Source organism: Pogona vitticeps, chromosome 2 (genome assembly GCF_051106095.1).
Source record: "Pogona vitticeps strain Pit_001003342236 chromosome 2, PviZW2.1, whole genome shotgun sequence".
Classification (NCBI taxonomy): domain Eukaryota; kingdom Metazoa; phylum Chordata; class Lepidosauria; order Squamata; family Agamidae; genus Pogona; species Pogona vitticeps.
In genome coordinates, this window is record NC_135784.1 from 197526361 (window position 1) to 197547020 (window position 20660).

At 41.3% G+C, this 20660-nt stretch overlaps 2 long non-coding RNA genes across 2 annotated transcripts in view; one reads left to right on the forward strand and one right to left on the reverse strand.

Annotated features, from left to right (window-relative positions):
* The window catches only part of LOC110077823 (uncharacterized), a 12399-nt gene extending 4511 nt beyond the window's left edge, over window positions 1-7888 (forward strand). The window contains exons 3-4 of the long non-coding RNA XR_002300358.3: window positions 64-5457; window positions 6793-7888. This is a non-coding gene — a long non-coding RNA (uncharacterized LOC110077823). The remainder of the gene's footprint in view (window positions 1-63; window positions 5458-6792) is intronic.
* On the reverse strand, window positions 7860-20613 carry LOC144586493 (uncharacterized). Its single transcript, XR_013541349.1, has 2 exons — window positions 20248-20613; window positions 7860-8887 (listed from the first exon to the last, which is right to left on the reverse strand). It is a non-coding gene; the product is annotated as an uncharacterized LOC144586493 (long non-coding RNA).
* Window positions 20614-20660: the final 47 nt, after the last annotated feature.

Below are 20660 nucleotides of genomic sequence, written 5' to 3' on the forward strand. Positions count from 1 at the left end.
ATTAATGTATTGTCAGGATATCAAATTGCAATAGAAACATTCTTACTTTTGTGGGTTTTGCAGCTTGGCCACCACCCCCCATGATGGAAATTCGGGCCTCCTGCAGACCCTCCACAGTTCTTCCAAGGCTTGAAGTCTTTCTTTTACCCTGCTCCTGAAATTCTTCTTCCGTGAGATGGCAGATTTGGATCTTTTCAGTTCTGAAAAAACTAATGGCTTTCCTAGGTAGGAAGGAAAAAAGGAAGGAAAACTGAAGAATAAAGGGAAAGGGAAGAATACTGGCATTTTGAACGCTGTGCCATGGATTTGAAATACAAAAATATGTTCAAGTATTGATAGACAAAGATACCGAACATACACTGTAGACTGCAGCTCACAGAATCCATGAGCAGAAAAGCTGAAGAACGTGACAGACTGAAATTAAGCAGTTTAAGACATCAAACTTGTTTTGGTACAGTTATATAAAATTCTATGCACACGTACTTGCACATATTCCACTGAATATCTCAAAACCTTAATATTTAATATTCTATGCTTTTAACAGTAATTTATTGTATTGTACTCATTTCATTGCATTTTATGATATTTGATTTATGCCCCAATTGTACTGTATTATTATTATTTTGTATATGTATTACTTTGTTGCTCTGTTGTTTTATCTGCTGTAAACCACCCAGAGTGGCCCTGGCTGCCAGATGGGCAGTATCTAAATCAAATAAATAAAAATAAAACTTATTTTTGAGAATGCACACTATTACACTCTAACGATAGCTGTCCAAATCACAGAAAACGTTCCAAATCATGGCCTCTGAAAGTTCCACTTGACACTCGGATATCAGGTTTTCCCCAAGCACTATCAATTTATTTTCAAGCCTTGTTTGTGATCACAGAGACTAGGAACCTGAGATGCAGACAATCTCGGGATACTACATTCATATCTCACTGAATAAAGACCGTCTTTGGTGAGATTCTAAAATATTATAGCCAGGCACATCATGCTTTTCTTTTTCCTCTTTCATTGTAGTTAAAAATCTTTTAAAAGAAAATGCACTTGACTCCTTTCCTCCTTCCCCTAGTTACAATAACAGCTGTGCTGTCTTGATACGGCCTCTAATATAATCTAGCAGGTAAACACTTGTGCCTCTTGAAGGCACTTGTATTTGAAGAGACATTGAATTGCACTTAAAATATAGCAAACTCATGGCAAAGGGGCTTGAGTAATTCAGAGAAGTTATGGGCTATGCCATGCAGGGACACCCAAGACCTATGCCATGCAGGGACACCCTGGTGTGACCCGTATGGCATTCCTTAATTCAGTTGGTGACGTTTACCCACCTTCCCCTGTCTGACTGGCTGCTGCCGAGGCAGATATATAACACACCATTTTGGGCATGATGTTATCCAAACTAGTCCATATGATTCAGAGCAGGAGGATTTAACCCGGGGCTACCATGTTTGCTAGCACTATTGTTTTGCTACAGTACACTGCAAAACAACCTGGTTTGCTTGATTGCCGAACTGCAAAGATGGCTTTAGCATGGAGACAGTAATCTGAGCCAACAAAGACCTTCTGGAGACAACGTTTAAAAATTGAGACAAGTTTTATTTGGCATATCACACAAAGCGCCCTGTGTCTTCTGCAGTCCACAAAAGCTTCAGCCAAATCAGTTGTTCACACTGGTAGCACCACAAGAGTGTTGCTCTTACAAGCTAATTCAACCACACAATACTGACAAAAACAAACTAGTTTGCACCTCCTTTAACATTACTTTTAAAATCTATCATCTGAAGGAAGCAGCTCCAGCCTGCCCAATGGTAAGGCCTGGCCTTGTGAAAGGTTAGCACATTTCCCATGAACCAGGTCACTATCAAGCAGCAAATAGTATCTTACAAGAGGGAAGGATGTTTGAGCATGCAGTGGGTGAACATGGTCACAGATTTTTTTTTTCATTCGTGTGCCAGAGTGGCGCCGCCACAACTACATTTCCTAAAGAAAGTGACAGTACTGGTTTTTAGGGCACTCATTAGAAATACTTCTAACATATTAAAATAGTTGCTTTTGAGTAATGGGAGACCTCAACTGGCACATTGAAAGCATAATGTTTTGAAATCAATGTTTTTAACATTATTTTCCAAAAGTTAATTTTAAAAGATTAGGCTATCAACATGACAGTGATGATTAACCTGTGAACTCTAATTTTAAGAAGGGTAGCCACATTGTGTTAACTCCAATGTGTTATGCCACAAGCTCTGAATATGGTTTGGCTCTTACATAAGCAATATGAGGATATTCCTGTTAAAGATGTCTGTTTTAGCTATTGTTGCACCTTCCTTTTGGAATCTGATTGTACATAGCTGATGGCATTTGAAACCATAAAATGCGACCCACAAGGCTACTCTCATAATTTATAGGCAATTTTTGACTGAAGGCAGAACTGGGTTTACTCTGTGATGAAACATAAGCACCTGTGCCAAGATTTTCTCAGTTCAGTAAACTGTTTAGTAATTAATGTATACAAATTTGCTTCTATTTACACAACTACTTGTGCTACTGTGCAGTGGAGCAGAGTATTAAGGACACAGTATCTTTTCTGTCTCGAGGACTAGTGCTATGATTTTTCAGAAAAAGTACAGTGGTGCCTCGCTTAACGACGTTAATTCGTTCCAGCGAAATCGCTGTAGAGCGAAAACGTAAAGTGAAATAAAAAAGCCTATTGAAACGCATTGAAAACCATTCAATGCGTTCCAGTGGGCTAAATAACTCACCGTCCAGTGAAGATCCTCCATAGGGGCAGCCATTTTTGCTGCCTGTAAAGCGAGGAATCTGTCCAAAAACACAGCGGGGAGCCATTTTGAGCAGCCGGTGGCCATTTTGAAAACCCGACGATCAGCTGTTTTGATCGTCATAATGCAAATAATTGGTTCCCGAAGCAGGGAACCGATCATCGGGAAGTTTTAAAAGCCCATTAAAACATTTAAACAATTGTGATAGCAAAAACATTGTCGTGAAGCGGATTCGTCGTTATATGGGGTAATCATTAAGCGGGGCACAACTGTATTGAGAGTAAAATATTGATTTTTGTGCAGAGTATTAAATTCTGCTGTGCTGTGGAAATCAGGCTATCTGCCAGTTCTGAAACAGCCACAAGACGACACAGGAAAGATGATAACTGCAGTCAAAGGGAGGATCGCAACTGCTTCCGGAACCTTCAACTCCCATGCAAGTTACTTTCATGCAAAAATCACACCCTTAGCCTAGAGTATAAAAGTTAGGTTAAAACAGTTAATTGTGAATGGCTTCAGTTTCAGCTTAGTTGGAAAAGCTGAAAAAGATGATCAGGCAGACAGGTGAATATCACTTTAGTGTGGTCCTCTTTGTCAGGGCCAGCTGTAGCATTAGGCAGAATGAGGCGGTCACCTCAGGGAGCAGCTCTGAGGGCATCGTGAAATGGTAGGAAACTGTTAATCATTAATGCATTATTATTACATTTCTAAGGAAGAAAGTGACATCTGAGCATCTTTCTACCTCGGGTACTCAAATAATTTGCTTGGCCTTTGGCGCCATGTGCCATGACTTTGAGGGGAGGAGACTGTTTGCTGTTCTGCCTTAGATGGCAGAGTATCTTTCCACGGCTGACACTCTGTGAACGGAGACACTGCCTAGATGCGTGTTTTTCCCACAGTCCACTTATTGACAAAAAACCCCCAAACCTACACTTGGTAGAACAATTGGCTGAGTTCAATACTTTTTAGAAGTCCACGCCCTTTCTCCTGAATCAGTGTTATCCTAAAATAATCACTATAAGTCTAACCTTCCCGGGACGGGAAAGCAAGGAAGCAGCACTTCAGTGCTTCAGGCAAGTCCTGGCTGCCCCTTTCGGTTCACAGGGAAGGATGTCCCGACCATCTCCTCCCTCTTACGGCTGCTGTGTGTTGCTCCCCCCCCCGCATATCTTGAGCGGGCGGCTCAGAGAAATCCACTACCATGAAAGTGCAAACTATTTTGTTGGGCTGGCCTGTCGCCCTCCTCTTCGTGGTTTTCCTCCGCTTCAGTGAGACTGATTGGTCGATCCAGTTCTGTCTTGTTCTCTGCATTAAAAAGCTGCTCTTCCAGGATGGCTCCTCCGAGTCCATATAGCTCATCGTGGGCAGTTACTGATACGGGAGGATACCAAAACCAAGTACCCTCCCTCGCCCAGGATATCGCTGATGTTTGTGAAATCAGTTGTAAAAACAACCCCCCCCCCACAGGACTGAGAAAGGGCCCGAAGCAACCCAACCAAAGGGCTGCTTGCCGGGTGCCAAGTGGCAAGTAGATTTCACTGAACTGAAGCCCTATAAGGGCTACAAATACTGCCTTGTCTTTGTAGATACCCTTACTGGTTTGGCCCAAAGCTTTCCCCACTCGAACTGCTCAAGCAAAGGAGGTCGTTTGCCTCCTTCTCCATGACATTATTCCCAGGCATGGTATCCCGTGGGAGGGGCTGTCCTCGGACAACGGCCCACATTTTGTGGCGGACGTTGTCCAACAAGTTTCCGCCTACCTAGGCATTGAGTGGAAGCTACATGCAGTCTACAGACCCCAGTCTTCCGGCCAGGTGGAAAGGTTAAACCAGACCTTGAAGGCGCACCTTCACAAAATGTCCCTGGAAACAGGACTTGGGTGGGTAGATTTGCTGCCCCATTCAAATACTGCCCAGGGGACTCCTTGCCATCAGTCCTTATGAAGCAATGTATGGCCGCCCCTTCATGGTCACAACCATCAACATGGGTGACCAGGCCAAGCCATCCAAAGGGGGGGGGGAAGATTTGTGTAACTATCTTTTGGGAATCTCCCGACTCTTACAGGACACCCACAAGCAGATGCTCGAGAAGGATCTGGTAACTCTTAACCGTCCCCTGCATCCCTTTTCTCCTGGAGATTGGATATATACGAAATTGCTGTCCAACTAACCACTATCGGAAAAGTGGAAAGGACCGTTCCAGTTCATCCTGACCACCCCGCCCTGCGTCAAAGTTGAGGGACATGCCGTCTGGATCCACTACACCAGGATTAAATGGGCATCACCTCCCCAGTACTCGCTCCCGACAGTTCTTGCTGCCACACGACCTACGTGTAATCACTGGACTGTTCAAGGACTTGACAGACTGTGTTTTCTCTTCAAGAAACATCCCCCGGCTTCCACTCCTGATTAGACTTTGGTTTTGATCTCCGATTAGACTGTGTTATGTCTCCCCTAATTTTGCTTCTTTTTCTCCTTGAAATTCTCACTTTGACCCAAAGGGGGGAGAGACTCTAAGACAACACAATGGTTAGGTTACACCACGAAGTTGTCCAACACACTTCCTTCCCGACATTGTAGTTTCTTCCCTTTTCCCGGCGGCCTTGGCCTACCGTCCTGGCCGGCCCCGCTGACGTTGGACGACTGGTACAACAAGTCCATCCAGGCTTTGGAGGTAAGCATCTCTGACATTTCTCCGTTTTCGCTTAAAGGCCCACAACAATATGCTCCCATCTGCTTTAACAGAACCCTCGGCCACTCGCATCCCCTGGGATTCTGGAGGAATTGTAATCTAACTTTTGTGTGGGATGGGCAAGCATGGATGCTAGATCAGGATCCCATTCCCTTCCTTAATCATAGCCATAATAGCACACAATACACTCTATATACCCTATTCCTCCAATATCCCCAAGGGACTCAATGTCGAAACCACTGATTATTACAGCCCTCCACATCCTGCATATCGCAAAACCTTTACGCCTGGAAGCAGGCTTTTGGTGGCTTTGTGGCCTCAAGGCTCTGAAAGTCTTGCCACTTGACTGGAAGGCATATTCACTATAGGTTGGCTTTGGCCTGGTGGCATGCACCCCCAGCCACTTTCTGCAATCCAATACTCTTCCCGCACCACCCATCGACCTGCCCGGGCTTTATCCAAATGGTGGAAGTGGTCGCTGGGAACCCTCACTGGCTGTACTCTCCTCCCCTCCCTAGGTATTGCCCAAAATTATAGCGATATATACATGTTGGCTGACTTTGTCTATAACACTTCCATGGCCGTTGAATCCCTAGAAAACATCACCAATCATATCCAGACCCTATTGCAGTCTGAAATAGTTTCAGTTAAAAACATGGTTTTACAACACCACCTTGCTCTTGACATGATGCTCTTACAACATGGGGACCTTTGCGCCTACATTAACGAAACCTGCTGCATGTATCATGATGAATCTAGGGGCCTGATTTAGGATCATAAGGATTTAGTGACTCTTGTCCACAAACATCAAATGGACCGCACACGGACTTATGATGCTTTCAACACCGAAAACTGGGAAAATTGGGATTGGTCCAAACTCACATCCTGGCTCCTTGACTTCTCTGTTTTTAAGAACATTGTTATTGGAATAGTTCTTTTAGTTGTCACTGTTTTGTTGGTCGGCATCCTTGCTAAGGTCCTTTCAGTGTTGTCCTCCCTCTGCCCCTCCTGCCCCCGCTCTACGCAGTCTGCCGCCATTCGGCGGGATGCTAGCTAAATTTCAACCATCTTATTGCTGTCAGAATTTTAAAAAGGGGGGAGTGATACTGGAGGATATTGAAACCATGTTTTAATAAGACTATAATGCTATTTTCATTATATGTCTCAATATGATCTATGTATTTCTCCTGCATTTCCCTAGACATATGTCATAGACATTGCTCAATGGTGCTCTTCTGATACTTTATTTCATTGATGTACGGTGTTATTTCTTTAAAACATGTTTATTCTACTCATCATTCAAAAATCATTTTTCAGAACAAATCATCTTGTCTTGTGGTCTCCAACCTGAAGGCCATTACACACAAGGAGAAGGTGTGTGGAAAATAAACTAAGAACACTTTAACTTGAATTGAAATGTTTATCTTTAAGAAGAAAAATATCCTAGGATAGCTAAATCATTTGATTACCGTCAGATTAGCAAAGGGGCCTCCTTTGTATTCTCTTACTCTGTATGTGTTATGAATCCTATCAACTTGTATGATGGATCCAGACGTAGTATCAGACCAGACCCTCTAGTTTCAAATAGAAAAGGGAACTGCTAGTTATTTGTGAGTTAGGAAAAATACTTTATATGAAAAATAACTTAAAATGTAAGGTTCAATATGTTGATAGTACTTTATATGCTGTGGTGCAACTGTGGAAGCAAGGAAAGAAAAGGCGCTTACCAGACATCTCCCCTCTAATACTAGTATACTGTCATCCATCTCTCACGGTGGAGTATTTAACTTCTGAAGTTTTTGAAAAGATCAGTCTTAATAGAGCTCTGTACCAATCAGCAGTCTCCCTAGGGATATCTGGGGGGACCACTTCAAAGACTGGGCATGTCATGGCTAACTTGGTATCAAATAAGCAGTTATACAGGCTGACATCAGAAAGCAAGGCACAAGATGCCTCACTCTCTTTGAAGATCTTGTTCACACTAGCTGAAATGAATAAAGGAGCATTATCAAAACTTCATTTGTTATTGATTGAGGCAGATCTGGGATTTTTATAGGGGCTGCATGAGATGTGGGAACATGGTTGAAATAATAAAACTGATGGGAAAAAAGTGGTCGGAGATGTTTGCAAAATTTCTATAAATGTCTGTTATTGCTAGTGAGACTGCTTTGAAAATACTCCAGAAATGGTATTTGACCCCCACTTTCGCTCTCCAATATCAGTCCTACAATGTCACCTGTGTGTTTCAATGTAAAGGATCTGCATAGTTCAAAATTTGTATAACTCTAATGCCCCCAAAACCACAAGCCGCCCCGAGTAGACATGGTCTAGAGGGGCGGGGTAAAAATCAAATAAATAAATAAATAAATAAATAAATAAATAAATAAATAAATAAATAAATAAATAAATAAATTACAAAGCGTGTGCATGTACACACACACACACACACACACACACACACACAGAGAAGCACACAAAACACACACACACACACACACACACACACACCATTCTTCTCTATTGGGATTCTCTTCAATACGATTGACAGTCCTTTTTTATATAGTACTGTGTGCAATGAACCTTAAAAGTCCTTATGATGCCCTGATCTTGGTGAAAGAGATGTTCTGTTTGGGGGCAAGTAGACTGAGGCTTTCGGTGTTGAACCCATGGGGTTTTGAGTGGCCGGGGGGCATGGTATTTATTGAATATTCATTGGAAAAAATCTGTCTATAACCCAAACCATGCTGCTGGAACCCATGCAGTTCAAGGAAGAAGTGTATATTTATTGCTTATTTTAATTGTTTGCCATTGTAGTTTGATGTACCATAAATATATATATGAATATAATCAGCCTTTTGTCTTCAGGAAAGTACTTCAGTCGGTTGGTAATTGTAGTTTCTCATTTTGACCTTTATTTGTACTTTATTCTAGAAAGGACCCACCAGTATTATATTTAGTATCCTCTAAGTAGGGATGCTCATTTATTTATTAGTAGTGGTACTCTGTTGGACTGCAGCTGTCAGCCTTTCTACTGACTTGGCCTGGTGGGAGTTGTACTCCCAAGAACTTTTGAAGAGTCACAAGGTATCCACTGATTTATCTCAAAATATGGACTTATTAACATAAAATAAAAAAGATTTATTTATTTCCAGTCTCTTTTTAGCGATCCCTGGCATGGGATTTGCCTTTTCTGCGCCTGCTGCGTGTGCTGGCTTTTGAACAATCAAATTCAAGCTCTCTCAGGGTTTGGTAATATAACTGATTCCTTGGAAGGGCTTGCACACAATTGCTTCTCTGATAGGCCTGCAGTAGGGATATTTGTAGTCCAAGAAATGTTTGACCCTCCATTGGGCATGGCCACAGGGGCTTCTGGAAGTTGCATTGGCTGAAGGTTCCCCAGCCTCATCCTGGTCTAGAGGAAATAAAGAAATGGAGAGGCTCAACAGTACATCACTGGACTGCATAGTTGATCTGCTATCCCTGATCATAACACCATCAGACTGGGGGGTTCCATATAGTTAGCCACCATGACCATAGATTATTTTCAAGATTAAGAATCACCAATTCAGACCCATTATATGTGAAGATTCTTTTGCCACCATGAGGATCACTTATCATTTATAGTGAATCAAATTTGCCATTTTCCTGCCAATTTGAGTGAGATCTTTTCTGACCTTTTTGTACTCTTTGCAATTTCACCATCCTGTGAATACAGTGGTGCCTCGCTTAATGAGCGCACCGTAGAACGACAAATCCGTATAGCGAGGGGTTTTTTCGATTGCAACTGCAATCGCAAAGCGATGGCCCCAATGGGCGAAACTCGCATAGCGAAGGTCGGTAAGCGTTTCGCTTACCGACCTTCGCTTTGTGACCCGCGGATCAGCTGTTTGGCAGCTCCAAAATGGCCGCCAGAAGCCCCGAAATGGCCGCGTGCACCGTTTTCGTGCCCTCGGTAAGCGAGGGGAGGGCGTGAAAATGGCTGCCGGCCATAGGAAAACATCGCTGAACGGTGAGTTTTCGGCCCATTTGGTTTTCTTGATCCGTTCAGCGATGTTTTCACATAGCGAGGGTTAATCCGGAACGGATTAACCTCGCTATGCGAGGCACCACTGTAGTTTGGTATCATGTGCAAACCCAGCAGTTCTATTCATTCCTCAATCAAGATGTTTTCTACACCAATAGTTCCACAAACCCTTCCTCATGCTTGCCTCTCTCCATTGTTAAAACTGTATATTTACTGCAGAGGTGGACAACACAGCTTTTGTACTTATTTGTCCTCCACTTGTTTCTGTGGTTAGCACTAAAGCACAGCAGCATGGCAGCTGGAAAAATGATCCATTTTCACTTTAAAACAAGGTACAAAGTACTTTAAATGAACAATGCAAAGAAATAGAGAAAAATCACAGAAACGGAAAAACCAGAGATCTGTTCAGAAAAATTGGAGATATTAGAGGAACATTTTGTGCAAAGATGGACATGATAAAGGACAAAAATGGAAGGGACCTCACAGAAGCAGAAGACATCAAGAAGAGGTGGCAAGAATACACAGAGGAATTATATCAGAAAGATTTGGATATCCCGGACAACCCAGACAATGTAGTTGCTGACCTAGAGCCAGACATCCTGGAGAGTGAAGTCAAGTGGGCCTTAGAAAGCCTGGCTAACAACAAGGCCAGTGGAGGTGATGGCATTCCAGTTGAACTATTTAAAATCTTAAAAGATGATGCTGTTAAAGTGCTACATTCAATATGCCAGCAAGTTTGGAAAACTCAACAGTGGCCAGAGGACTGGAAAAGATCGGTCTACATCCCAATACCAAAGAAGGGCAGTGCCAAAGAATGCTCCAGAACGGTCTGAAACTCAACATAAAAAAAAACTAAGATCATGGCCACTGGTCCCATCACCTCCTGGCAAATAGAATGGCAAGATATGGAGGCAGTGACAGATTTTACTTTCTTGGGCTCCATGATCACTGCAGATGGAGACAGCAGCCCCGAAATTAAAAGACGCCTGCTTCTTGGGAGGAAAGCGATGACAAACCTTGACAGCATCTTAAAAAGCAGAGACATCACCTTGCCAACAAAAGTCCGAATAGTCAAAGCTATGGTTTTTCCTGTAGTGATGTACGGAAGTGAGAGCTGGACCATAAAGAAAGCTGACCACCGAAGAATTGATGCCTTTGAATTGTGGTGCTGGAAGAGGCTCTTGAGAGTCCCCTGGACTGCACGGAGAACAAACCTATCAATTCTAAAGGAAATCAACCCTGAATGCTCACTGGAAGGACAGATCCTGAAGCTGAGGCTCCAGTACTTTGGCCATCTCATGAGAAGAGAAGACTCCTTGGAAAAGACCCTGATGTTGGGAAAGTGTGAAGGCAAGAGAAGAAGGGGACGACAGAGGATGAGATGGTTGGACAGTGTCATCGAAGCAACCAACATAAATTTGACACAACTCCGGGAGGCAGTGGAAGACAGGAGGGTCTGGTGTGCTCTGGTCCATGGGGTCACGAAGAGTTGGACACGACTAAACAACAACGACGACAAGGAACTTGTTGCAAAGCAGAAAAGTGTTTCTTTTCCTACTTCCAAATTGCAACAGGGAAATGGGGCCCTGGTCTGTTAAAAGTTACATACGCCTGATTTTCTATTATGTTCCTCCCGTTTAGCATTTATTAACCCATATGAAAAAAATATTATCTTATCCCACAATTGTGAGCTTCACTCCGGAGCTTCCAGTGATGGATTGTTTAAAAAGAGTTTTGGATGGCCAAGTGCCTCATATTAATCTGATCACTTTTATCATGTATCTGTCAGCTCTTGCACATAACTCCACAATATTTCCCAATACAGAAACCACATTGATTCTTCTACAGCAAGTCTACTCCTGCTTTGAAAAAGTCCCTACAAGTTTATTACTATTATAGCAACTGACCAGTAATTTCCTGGATTTCTTAAAAAAATAAATATTACATTGGCAACTTCCAGATAATGCAGCAAGGAGGCTCATTTTAATGAAATAGCTTGTTTTTGTGAGCATCACGGCAATATCACATTTGAGATTTTTAACAACTCTTAAGTAGAAGCACTCTAGTCCTCAGGACTTGTTAGTTTTTAATGTGTTTGTTACCTCTAGAACTTCTTGTCTCTGTTTGACTCAGTCCTTCAGATGCTCTCCCTCCCCAAAATAAGTTTAGCTGTGGGTATCTGTCTAACATCTCTGGTAATGACTTAGCAAATAATTAAAACGTACCCATCATCCTTTATTAGTCATTTCACTACTTTCTGGCCTAACGAACCAACTGTATGTCTGCCTTGATATATATAATCCACATTCTTTTTTTAACTTGCTTTATTGTCAGCTTCCATTTCTCTTGCCAGAGTTTGCACTGTTTTTCATTTCTATCTGTTCTTTTGTCAAAGATTAATTCTATGTGGATTTAGCAGAATAGCAGCTTGATTTCTTTTTGATACAGTAGCAGTGGGGCAACGGCCTCAACCATAATGTGAGTCAATGCCCCATCATTATCAGCACTGTAGTCATTGTCCCATGGCTTTTTCTGGTTTTGAAATGGGAGGGAAATAATGAGAGCAGTCTCCTTATGAAAACAGCCACCCCAAGCCATAATCCTTGTTTAGAACAAGACCATTGCAGCTATTTATTTAATATCACATCTATTTTGTTGAACAGATCCGTTCGGAATATCGAGGAGATTTGAGAGCTTTAGATCTGATTCAACGATATTGCTAAGGCAGTACTTTGGGGCAGAAGTCTAGAGGGCCTGACTCAGCAAAGTAAGCAGGAGAGCTCTTGATTTGACTTTCCGTGGCTTATCTCCCATCTGGTGCTCAAGTTGACCCCTTCCCACTCTAAGAGAAAAAAGATGGGCCTTAAAGTGCAAAAGGGACTGTAATAGATGTAAAAGGAGGTTGTAGTGGTAGAGGTAATTTTAGCAAACTAGAAAAACTTCTAACAGAGTTTAAATTATTAGAAGGAGATGGCCTGAGAGATGAGAAGACTTCTGGACTGAAGGTGCTCCATTATAAAAGGCACAACAGGAATAGGTAAAAGGGGAGAAAAGTAAAAAGCAGAGAAAATCGTATAGAAAAGGGAAAAAAAGCACAGCAAAAACAAATGACAGGATAGTAATTTAAAAATTTAACATGAGGCCTGTAGCCCCTTAGAGAAATTAACCTCCATAATGTCCATCCATGTGGAAAATGCATGTAATAAACATTCAGATTAGGGGGCTTTAATCTGTAAAGCCATTAAATTAGAAAGCTTTTTTTCATCATCTTGTTTTAAGATGTTGTAAAAAATGCATCTTTCCCAAATTCTTAAAAGCATGCACAATAATACAATTTCTTCTCCTCTGCCCATCCGGTAATTCTGTAAGTAAAATAGGGGAGTCAGTGGCCCTGAAGTTATATGTATGTAATGTGATGTAATGCCCCAAATGTATTAGATACATGGTTTGTTTAGCCTTCTAAATTTATGTGATATTACAAGATGGATAAAAATGGCATGGTTTCTCCTATGGCTAGAACTGCTACCTTATTTAAACAGGTAGAAGCTGTGTCCATGAAATTTGCATAATAATCATAAATCAAGTGTGGCGTCCACCCCAGTGCCCCCTTGCTTGGCCTTCAAGCCTCTGAGCACACGAAGGCAGACACTCGCTTCTCATACACTTGCTGCCACCAGGTGATCTCTAAATCACCATTTACTTCAGAAAGATTCAGGTCCAAACTTCAAGTTCTTTTAAATAAAACTTTGGTTTATTAAATACATAGATTAATTCGTGAATATCTTCATTATTTAACCATTCCTCAGAAGTTCCCCAAACTACATACTCTATTACACGGTCTGGCTTTTCTCTCCTGCCTGACTCTCTTACATTTCTCTTACTGACTCTATCTTAACTTAATCTTCACACACTCTGACTTGAACTCCATTAATCTCACACTCTGACTTAAATATTGACTCAGGCTCCGCCCCTTATAGCATCGGCTCCGCCTCTCTGCAACATTAATATTCATAAACCATTATATTACATAATATAGACCATAGATCAAATAAATAGAGAACACTACATCAAGTTTCTCACAAAGATTTGAACACACAGGACAGCTTTCAAAGAGGTAGCAATGTCAGTCAATTTCAGTATGTGTAATCAAGCAAGCAAGCAGAAGTATTGTGGAAATTATACTGAGATTTATTTCTGAAGAAAGCTTTCTGATGAAGTGGTTGGGGAAATTGTATTCTGTCAAAGCTTACACTTAAGGTTTGCATTGAATCTGAGGCTCCAATACTTTGGCCATCCGATGAGAAGAGAAGACTCCATGGGAAAGTGTGAAAGCAAGAGGAGAAAGGGACGATAGAGGATGAGATGGTTGGACAGTGTCACTGACGCAACCAACATGAATTTGACCCAACTCCAGGAGGCGGTGGAAGACAGGAGGGCCTGGCATGCTCTGGCCCATGGGGTCACAAAGAGTCAGACATGACTAAATGACTAAACAACAACATGGTGTTGACCTGTCAGGTGAAACTTCCAAAATGGAGAACTGTGGGAGTTCAAGGCTAACAAATCTGAATGGCACATCCGTAGAAACTGCCATCCCATGTTAGTTAAAATCTGGAATCTTTACCCCTGAAAATGTACTAGCAACAGTGTGCACACAAGCCAGAGGCTTCCTGACTTAATCCCAAATCTTTAATTCCTTCCTTCCTTCCTTCTTTCCTTCCTTCCTTCCTTCCTTCTGCTCTGTTTTCTAAGATTTCAGGGTGAAGTGCAAGAATGAGCTAAAATCCTGTTCTCCTGGTTGCACTGCTGTAAACCAGATCTGGGTGTCAGAAATAATTAATTTAAATTGAAAATTTGCACCCTGCCCCCATTTCAGATTCTGAGGTTCTCCTTTAAGCCATAGAAAAGCCTTTGGGAGCTGGGGAGGGGGAGATTTTAATAATAAAAAATTACTCCTGGATTGCTGCTGTTGGGACGGGGATTGCCACAGGCAATCCAGCAGCACTTTTCTTCTATCCTGAGGATCTCAAAGACTTCCAAGGGCAATAATGAAGCCCAGGGAGCATGGGAACCTGAAACTGGGTAGGAAGCTTTAAATTAATTTAAATAAAATATTTCTAGTGTTCAGATCTAGTTGCCGGTGTAAATACACAACGGGATTTTGCTCAATAAACACAAGTTAAAACAATTCAATATTTCCAAACCACTTTAAAACATTTAAAATGTTAAAAATTACATCAGACATACATAATAGCATGGTATGGAGAAATGTAGCGGCTGAAGCTTTCTGTCATTTGGTCCAAGTTCCAATACTGTATTTCCATGTCCAACACTAATGGATTTGGGACTATCTTCCTGTTTTATGGCACCAAAAGCAGACTCCAAAAGTTTTCCTGTCTCCCCGGGGGTGGATTTTAGGGCACACAGGGGTTTTAGCAGAAAGGGGAATATCTATCCAGAAGTGCATCATTAGGGCATGACTGGGGTGATCCAGTGGTGTAGGGAGGCATCACCAGTTTAATTTCTATGTTATGGCATCGATAGTGACCCAAGAGTTACTTCTTACTGTTCATTTACAAATTGGAGACAACAGTACTTGTAGGCATAGGAACAAGATTACCTGATATTACTCCATTTTCTGGGATGGGAAAGTTGCCCTATCACACTTCCACTGTGACTTCTAATGATCTTGTCTTTGAACCAGCTGCCAACAGGTAAGCTATATCCCTTAGCTTTTTTCCCCCTTCCTAAAAGGACTTGGCATCAATAATTTTACACTGGTTGCAAAGTGGAGCAGAACAGCCTGTTGATTTCATAAGTACAGTCCTCCACTTGGTCTGAGCATTGGTAGTCTAATCTTATCTTGACAGACAGGTGCAAGTTTTGCTAACTCATGGACATCTTAAAGAACAAAAAATGAATTGAAGAGTAAAACTACATAAGCCTCTTCTAGAAAAATGTCGGTTCTCCATAACAAGTCTGAGTCTGCAAATTTTATTGCTATTTTTCTGGTCATTTGCCTTGTCTCAGTTGGAACAGTTACAAAATCTGCGACTTTCCATGTTTTCTGATCCCCTCTTGAGGCAAGTTTAATTTTCTATCCTAAATTGTTCCAGGGGACAGATTTTAGAGCTATTATGTTTCTCAATGGAAATTCATTTCCACAGTCACAGTCTCTTGGTCAGAAGCTTTTAATTAGGCTTTTGATTACTTGGGGAGAGGGGAGCTGTGAAAGATAAGCAAGCTCCAGCAGGAAAATGAATTTCTTACATACTTTCTAAATATACTTTTTAAAAGTCTCCTCAACATTGCCTAAAGAGAAGCTGTTCTTAAAAATGGGGGCCTTTAATTGGAGGCTTGGATGCAAATTCCGGGAAGCACCTTGATCCTTTATGACCAAACTGTACCAAAAGGTGTGATCCCTGTCTGAAAAATCTCTAAATTACTGTTTTATGGGTTTAATTCATAGTTACCATGTTTGTGCTGTGCAAACAGTTCTCTAGTTGTACCAGCAGATGGTGCTTATGGTGTGTAATGAAATTACCTTCAATTTTGTGTAGAAGTGAGTAAAGTGTGGACCGTAATATAAAACAAGTGCTTAGGTTATGCTCCTGCCAGTTTATAGTTCAGGGGGGGAAAGATCATAATTATGGGCAATTTACTTTCAAAGCAATGCTATTTGCGTGTCATTGATTTAGAAACTGATGAACATTCACAAATCCCAAAATCTGGGTGATACATACATTAGGCCAGCCAAAAACAAAACAAAAAACAAAAAACCACACCAAACCTGTGTGCACCTTTGTGGTTATTGATCTTTTCCATCAGTCAAAAAGAAGCAGGTCGAGGAAGAGGGCAGAAGACTGCATCTGAATTCTTTGTAATTTGCATGGTGCCTCAAGAGATAGTACCTAAGTGAGGTTTCACAGGCAATCAAATGGGCTCATCAGCTGATAAACCTTTCATGACCCTGTCTTTATGCCTCATAAATTTGTCTAGCTGCAATGGTGGTGCTACCTTATGGGTACTGGAGAGTCCTGTTTCCTTCTCCTCTCTCTAATTCCATTGCCACCTTCTGGAATATCTTCACAGAGTTTTTAAGTGAGCAGGAGCCAGACAGAAGAGTGAGGTTTCTCATTTGATTAACACCAGCCAGAAGAAATCTAATTGCTGTTAAAGTCAGCCAGAGGCTTCTGATCAAAAGTCTTTTTGGGCATGGCTTTTCTTGAGAGTGATAATTTAATACATTGGATATTTTCCGTCATCCCACAGCTAGCAGCAGAGAAGTATTTGCTCCTGTACATAACTGGAAAAAAAGTTATCTGGCCTGGTCCATCACTTTTGAATATTTTTGCAGAGTCATATTTATAATGTAATCAGCCTTCAGCAGGTTGTAAGACATGCTCAGCAATTTTTGCATTTTTGAGGGTTTCAGGCAGGCCTCCACATGAATGTGTTCAGTGACTACCTCCCTTTCCTCCTTTTAAAATTCCTCGACTTTACTGAATGTACTAGTCCGTTTATTTTATTCTACTGACCAAAATCCTGTTGCTTTGCACAAGCCAAATAATAACATTTGCTCTGTTCCTCCCTAGTAAACAAACCACCCTTGCTACAATTCTTAGGGGGCACATGTGCACAGACATACACCCCAAGCTAGTGTGCATGCTAATGAGCATTGCGACAGGGGTGGTTCATTTATCTAGAAGAAATGGGCCAAAAGTTATGACTTGACATGTACTAAGCAACAGGATTTTGGTCACTATTTCACAGCTGAATTCTATATTCTAATTAATTTTGGAAAGGCCTATACCTCTTAGCTTTGACAAAGTCAAGGCAAAAATGTTCTGTTCTCATATATCTAATTAAAATTCATTGTTTGCATTGTGGCGTTACTCAGGGTTCTGTTATTCTCTCCCATGCTATTTAACACACACACAAAAACCGCTAGAAGATGTTCTCCAGTATTTTGGGGTCCAACGCTATCAGAATGTGGATGAGACCCAACTTTTCCCTTTACATCTAATTCCAAGGAGCCTCTTCCTGCTCTAAATCAGTGTCTGCTGTCAGTAAATGGACTGGATGAGGGTGAACAAATTGAAGCTTCATTCAGATGAGACAGAGCTCTTGGTCAGCTATCAAGGAATAGGGTTTCAGCCTGTGATGGATGGGGTTACACTCCCCCTGGAAACACAAGTTGACAGCTCATGTGTACCCCTGGATTTGTCCCTGAACCTTGGTGCCCAAGTGTTGTTGATGGCCCTGAGTGCATTTGTACAGTTAAAACTATTGCCTGAGCGACACCTGTTTCTGGAGATGTTTGAATCTCCCCAGGGTGACACATGCCTTAGTTACATCCCATTTGGATTTCTGTAACATGCTGCCTGTAGTGCTGCCTTTGAGAAGTGTTCAGAAACTTCCGTGGGTCCAAAATGGCGCAGCCAATTTGTTAAATAGAGCTGGTTACAAGGATCACATAACTCCCCTGTGACAGCAGGTTCACTGGCTGCTAACCTGTTTCTGGGCACAATTCAAAGTGGTGGCTTTGCCTTAGAAAGCCCTGACGTGGCTTTGCCTTAGAAAACTCCCTCCCAGAGCTGACCCTCTCTTTGCTGTCCTTCTGCAAGCAGGCAAAGGGGGTTTCTCTTAGGCTTTTTTCTCAGTAACTCCATGCCTAAGAGGGGATTCTAAAAAATAAGGCCTCTCTCTCTCTCTCCCTCTGTGTGTGTGTGTGTGTGTTCAATGTGGGAAGGTTTAAAATCTGATATCTGCTTTGTTTCTTTTTTTTAAATATTGTAATAATGTGTTGTTTTTTAGTTTGTAATTTTGTCTATTTTTAGTAGTGTACGCTGGCTTGGGTCCCCTTGAAGAGAAAGGTGTGCTATAGAAGATTTAAATATATCAATAATATAAATAAATAATCAAATGCATTGGTGGAACACCACCTTGATGAAGTCAGAACCAGAGTGATGTGGGACACTCTGATTATTGCAGTCTCTTACATCATAATACTGTAGTTGTAGCAGAGGGTGCTAACTCTTTCCTCCCTTAACCATTTCACTAATCTAAAATGACCCTCGGCTTTCAGGCTGCTTTTAGTTTTATGGAGAGCAAGGAGAACTAAGGCATTGTGCTCTCTTTTCCTAGTCACAGAATGAGTGAAGAGATACCTTGATGTGTCTATTATTATTCTCAATATTGTATTACTCGGCAAAATGTCAAGAACAACTAATCTCATGGTAGAGCACAGATGAATGTTTTTGTCCCTGCAGTGGCTGTGTGTCTTTATAATCCTTTGTCCAAAAAGCTATCAAGGGACAGTTTTCTCTTTGAAGGGCTGTCAAGTCCAAATCCAAATTAAAGAAAGACAGTAGAGGCCTTAAAGGTGTCCCTCTAGAGGCATCACACTGGATTCTAAATAGACACAGTTGACTCGGTCATCCTCCTATAGTGAGAAGGACTGCACATATTTAAATAATGGCATTTTTCATAGAGGTAGCTGTGTTTTTCTACAATACTTCAGCTGCAAGAAATACAAAAACAAAGAGTGACACCTTTAAGACTAACAAATTTATTTCAGTGAGCTTTCGTGGATTACAAAATACCTTTTGAGATACATGGGCATGAACACATGGACCACAGGTGTCTGAGGAGGTGGGTTGTAAACCACAAAAGCACACACTGAAATACATTTGCCAGTCTCAGAGATGCTACAGTACTTGTGTGTGTTTTTGTTTTAATTCTTAGGTAAAGCTAAAGGTTGACAATTTTGTCCAGTTGTGTCCGACTCTAGGCGGCGGTGCTCATCTCCGTTTCCAACCCATAGAGCTAGCGTTTGTCCACAGACAATCCTCCGTGGTCATGTGGCCAGCGTGACTAGACATAGAATGCCGTTTACCTTCCCACCAAGGTGGTACCTATTTAACTAGTTGCAATTTTGCATGCTTTCGAACAGCTAGGTTGGCGGGAGCTGGGACAAGTGACGGGGGCTCACTCTATCACATGGATTTGATCTTATGATTGCTTAGTCTTCTGACCTTGCAGCACAGAGGCTTCAGCAGTTTAACCCACAGTACCACCACATAAAACTAATTCCTAGACTTCTTTAATTTATAGTAACGCTTACCTAAATTGTTTCCAATCTGGGTTCTATTTGTGGGATGGAATCAGTCTTGATTGCCTTGATAGATTACATTCATCAAAAGAAGGCAGGAGAGGGAAGAAAAGTTCAGTTCTATTATTCAGTGCAGGAATACAATCAAAGCACATCTGCCATGTGATTGTCTTAAGGTTTTCTTGGATGCCTCCATTGTTGAAGCACTCACCAGCTCCCAAGGTAACTGGAGCTGGTGAGTGCTCAAGGTAAGAAGGAGTATTCCCCCCTTCCCTATTGATTTTGTAGGGTGATCAGGCAAAGCATCTGTAGCAGTGCAGCACCTATATGAGACAGTGCTAAAATCGACAGGCAGGTAAAAAGAAATAGAAAATTTGTTCAGCGGAGAGACAGCAGGTGCTCACTGGAAGGCAGTTGTTCTACTGTAATGATGCCCCTTAATTAAAATTTATGACCTTGGTGCCAGTGTTATCTCTCCAGCCTTCCTATGGGTTCTGTTAATGGGAAAAATCAAAGTCTGAAGATTTGCTAACCAGGAAAGATATGGAAACTTCATTGCTACTTAATATATGTCAGAATCCTATTAGTGATTTATCCCTGTTATTTTCAGGAATTTGTATCAGAATGTTTATACCTGGCACACTAATTGGTTGCTTGTAATTTCTTGTCATCTGCTGAAATCTGGTGTTCCACTACGAGTGCCATGCCTCTGCGTATCATAGGGGCAGAACAGCAAATCATACTCATTCCCTAGTCAAGATGCGTAACACCAAAAGCCTATGAGTTATTATGGCACATAAGGCAAACATTTAAGATTAAAATTAAAAAACAAGAACACCCAAGCACCTCTCCTTATTCCTGGCTGTAAAACTATAATAATAATAATAATAATAATAATAATAATAATAATAATAATAATAATAATAATAATAATAATAATAATAATAATAATAATAATAATAATAATAATAATAATAATAATAATAATAATAATAATAAATGTTTCCATCCTTTAACAACAGATCTACTACCCCACGCGAACCCATT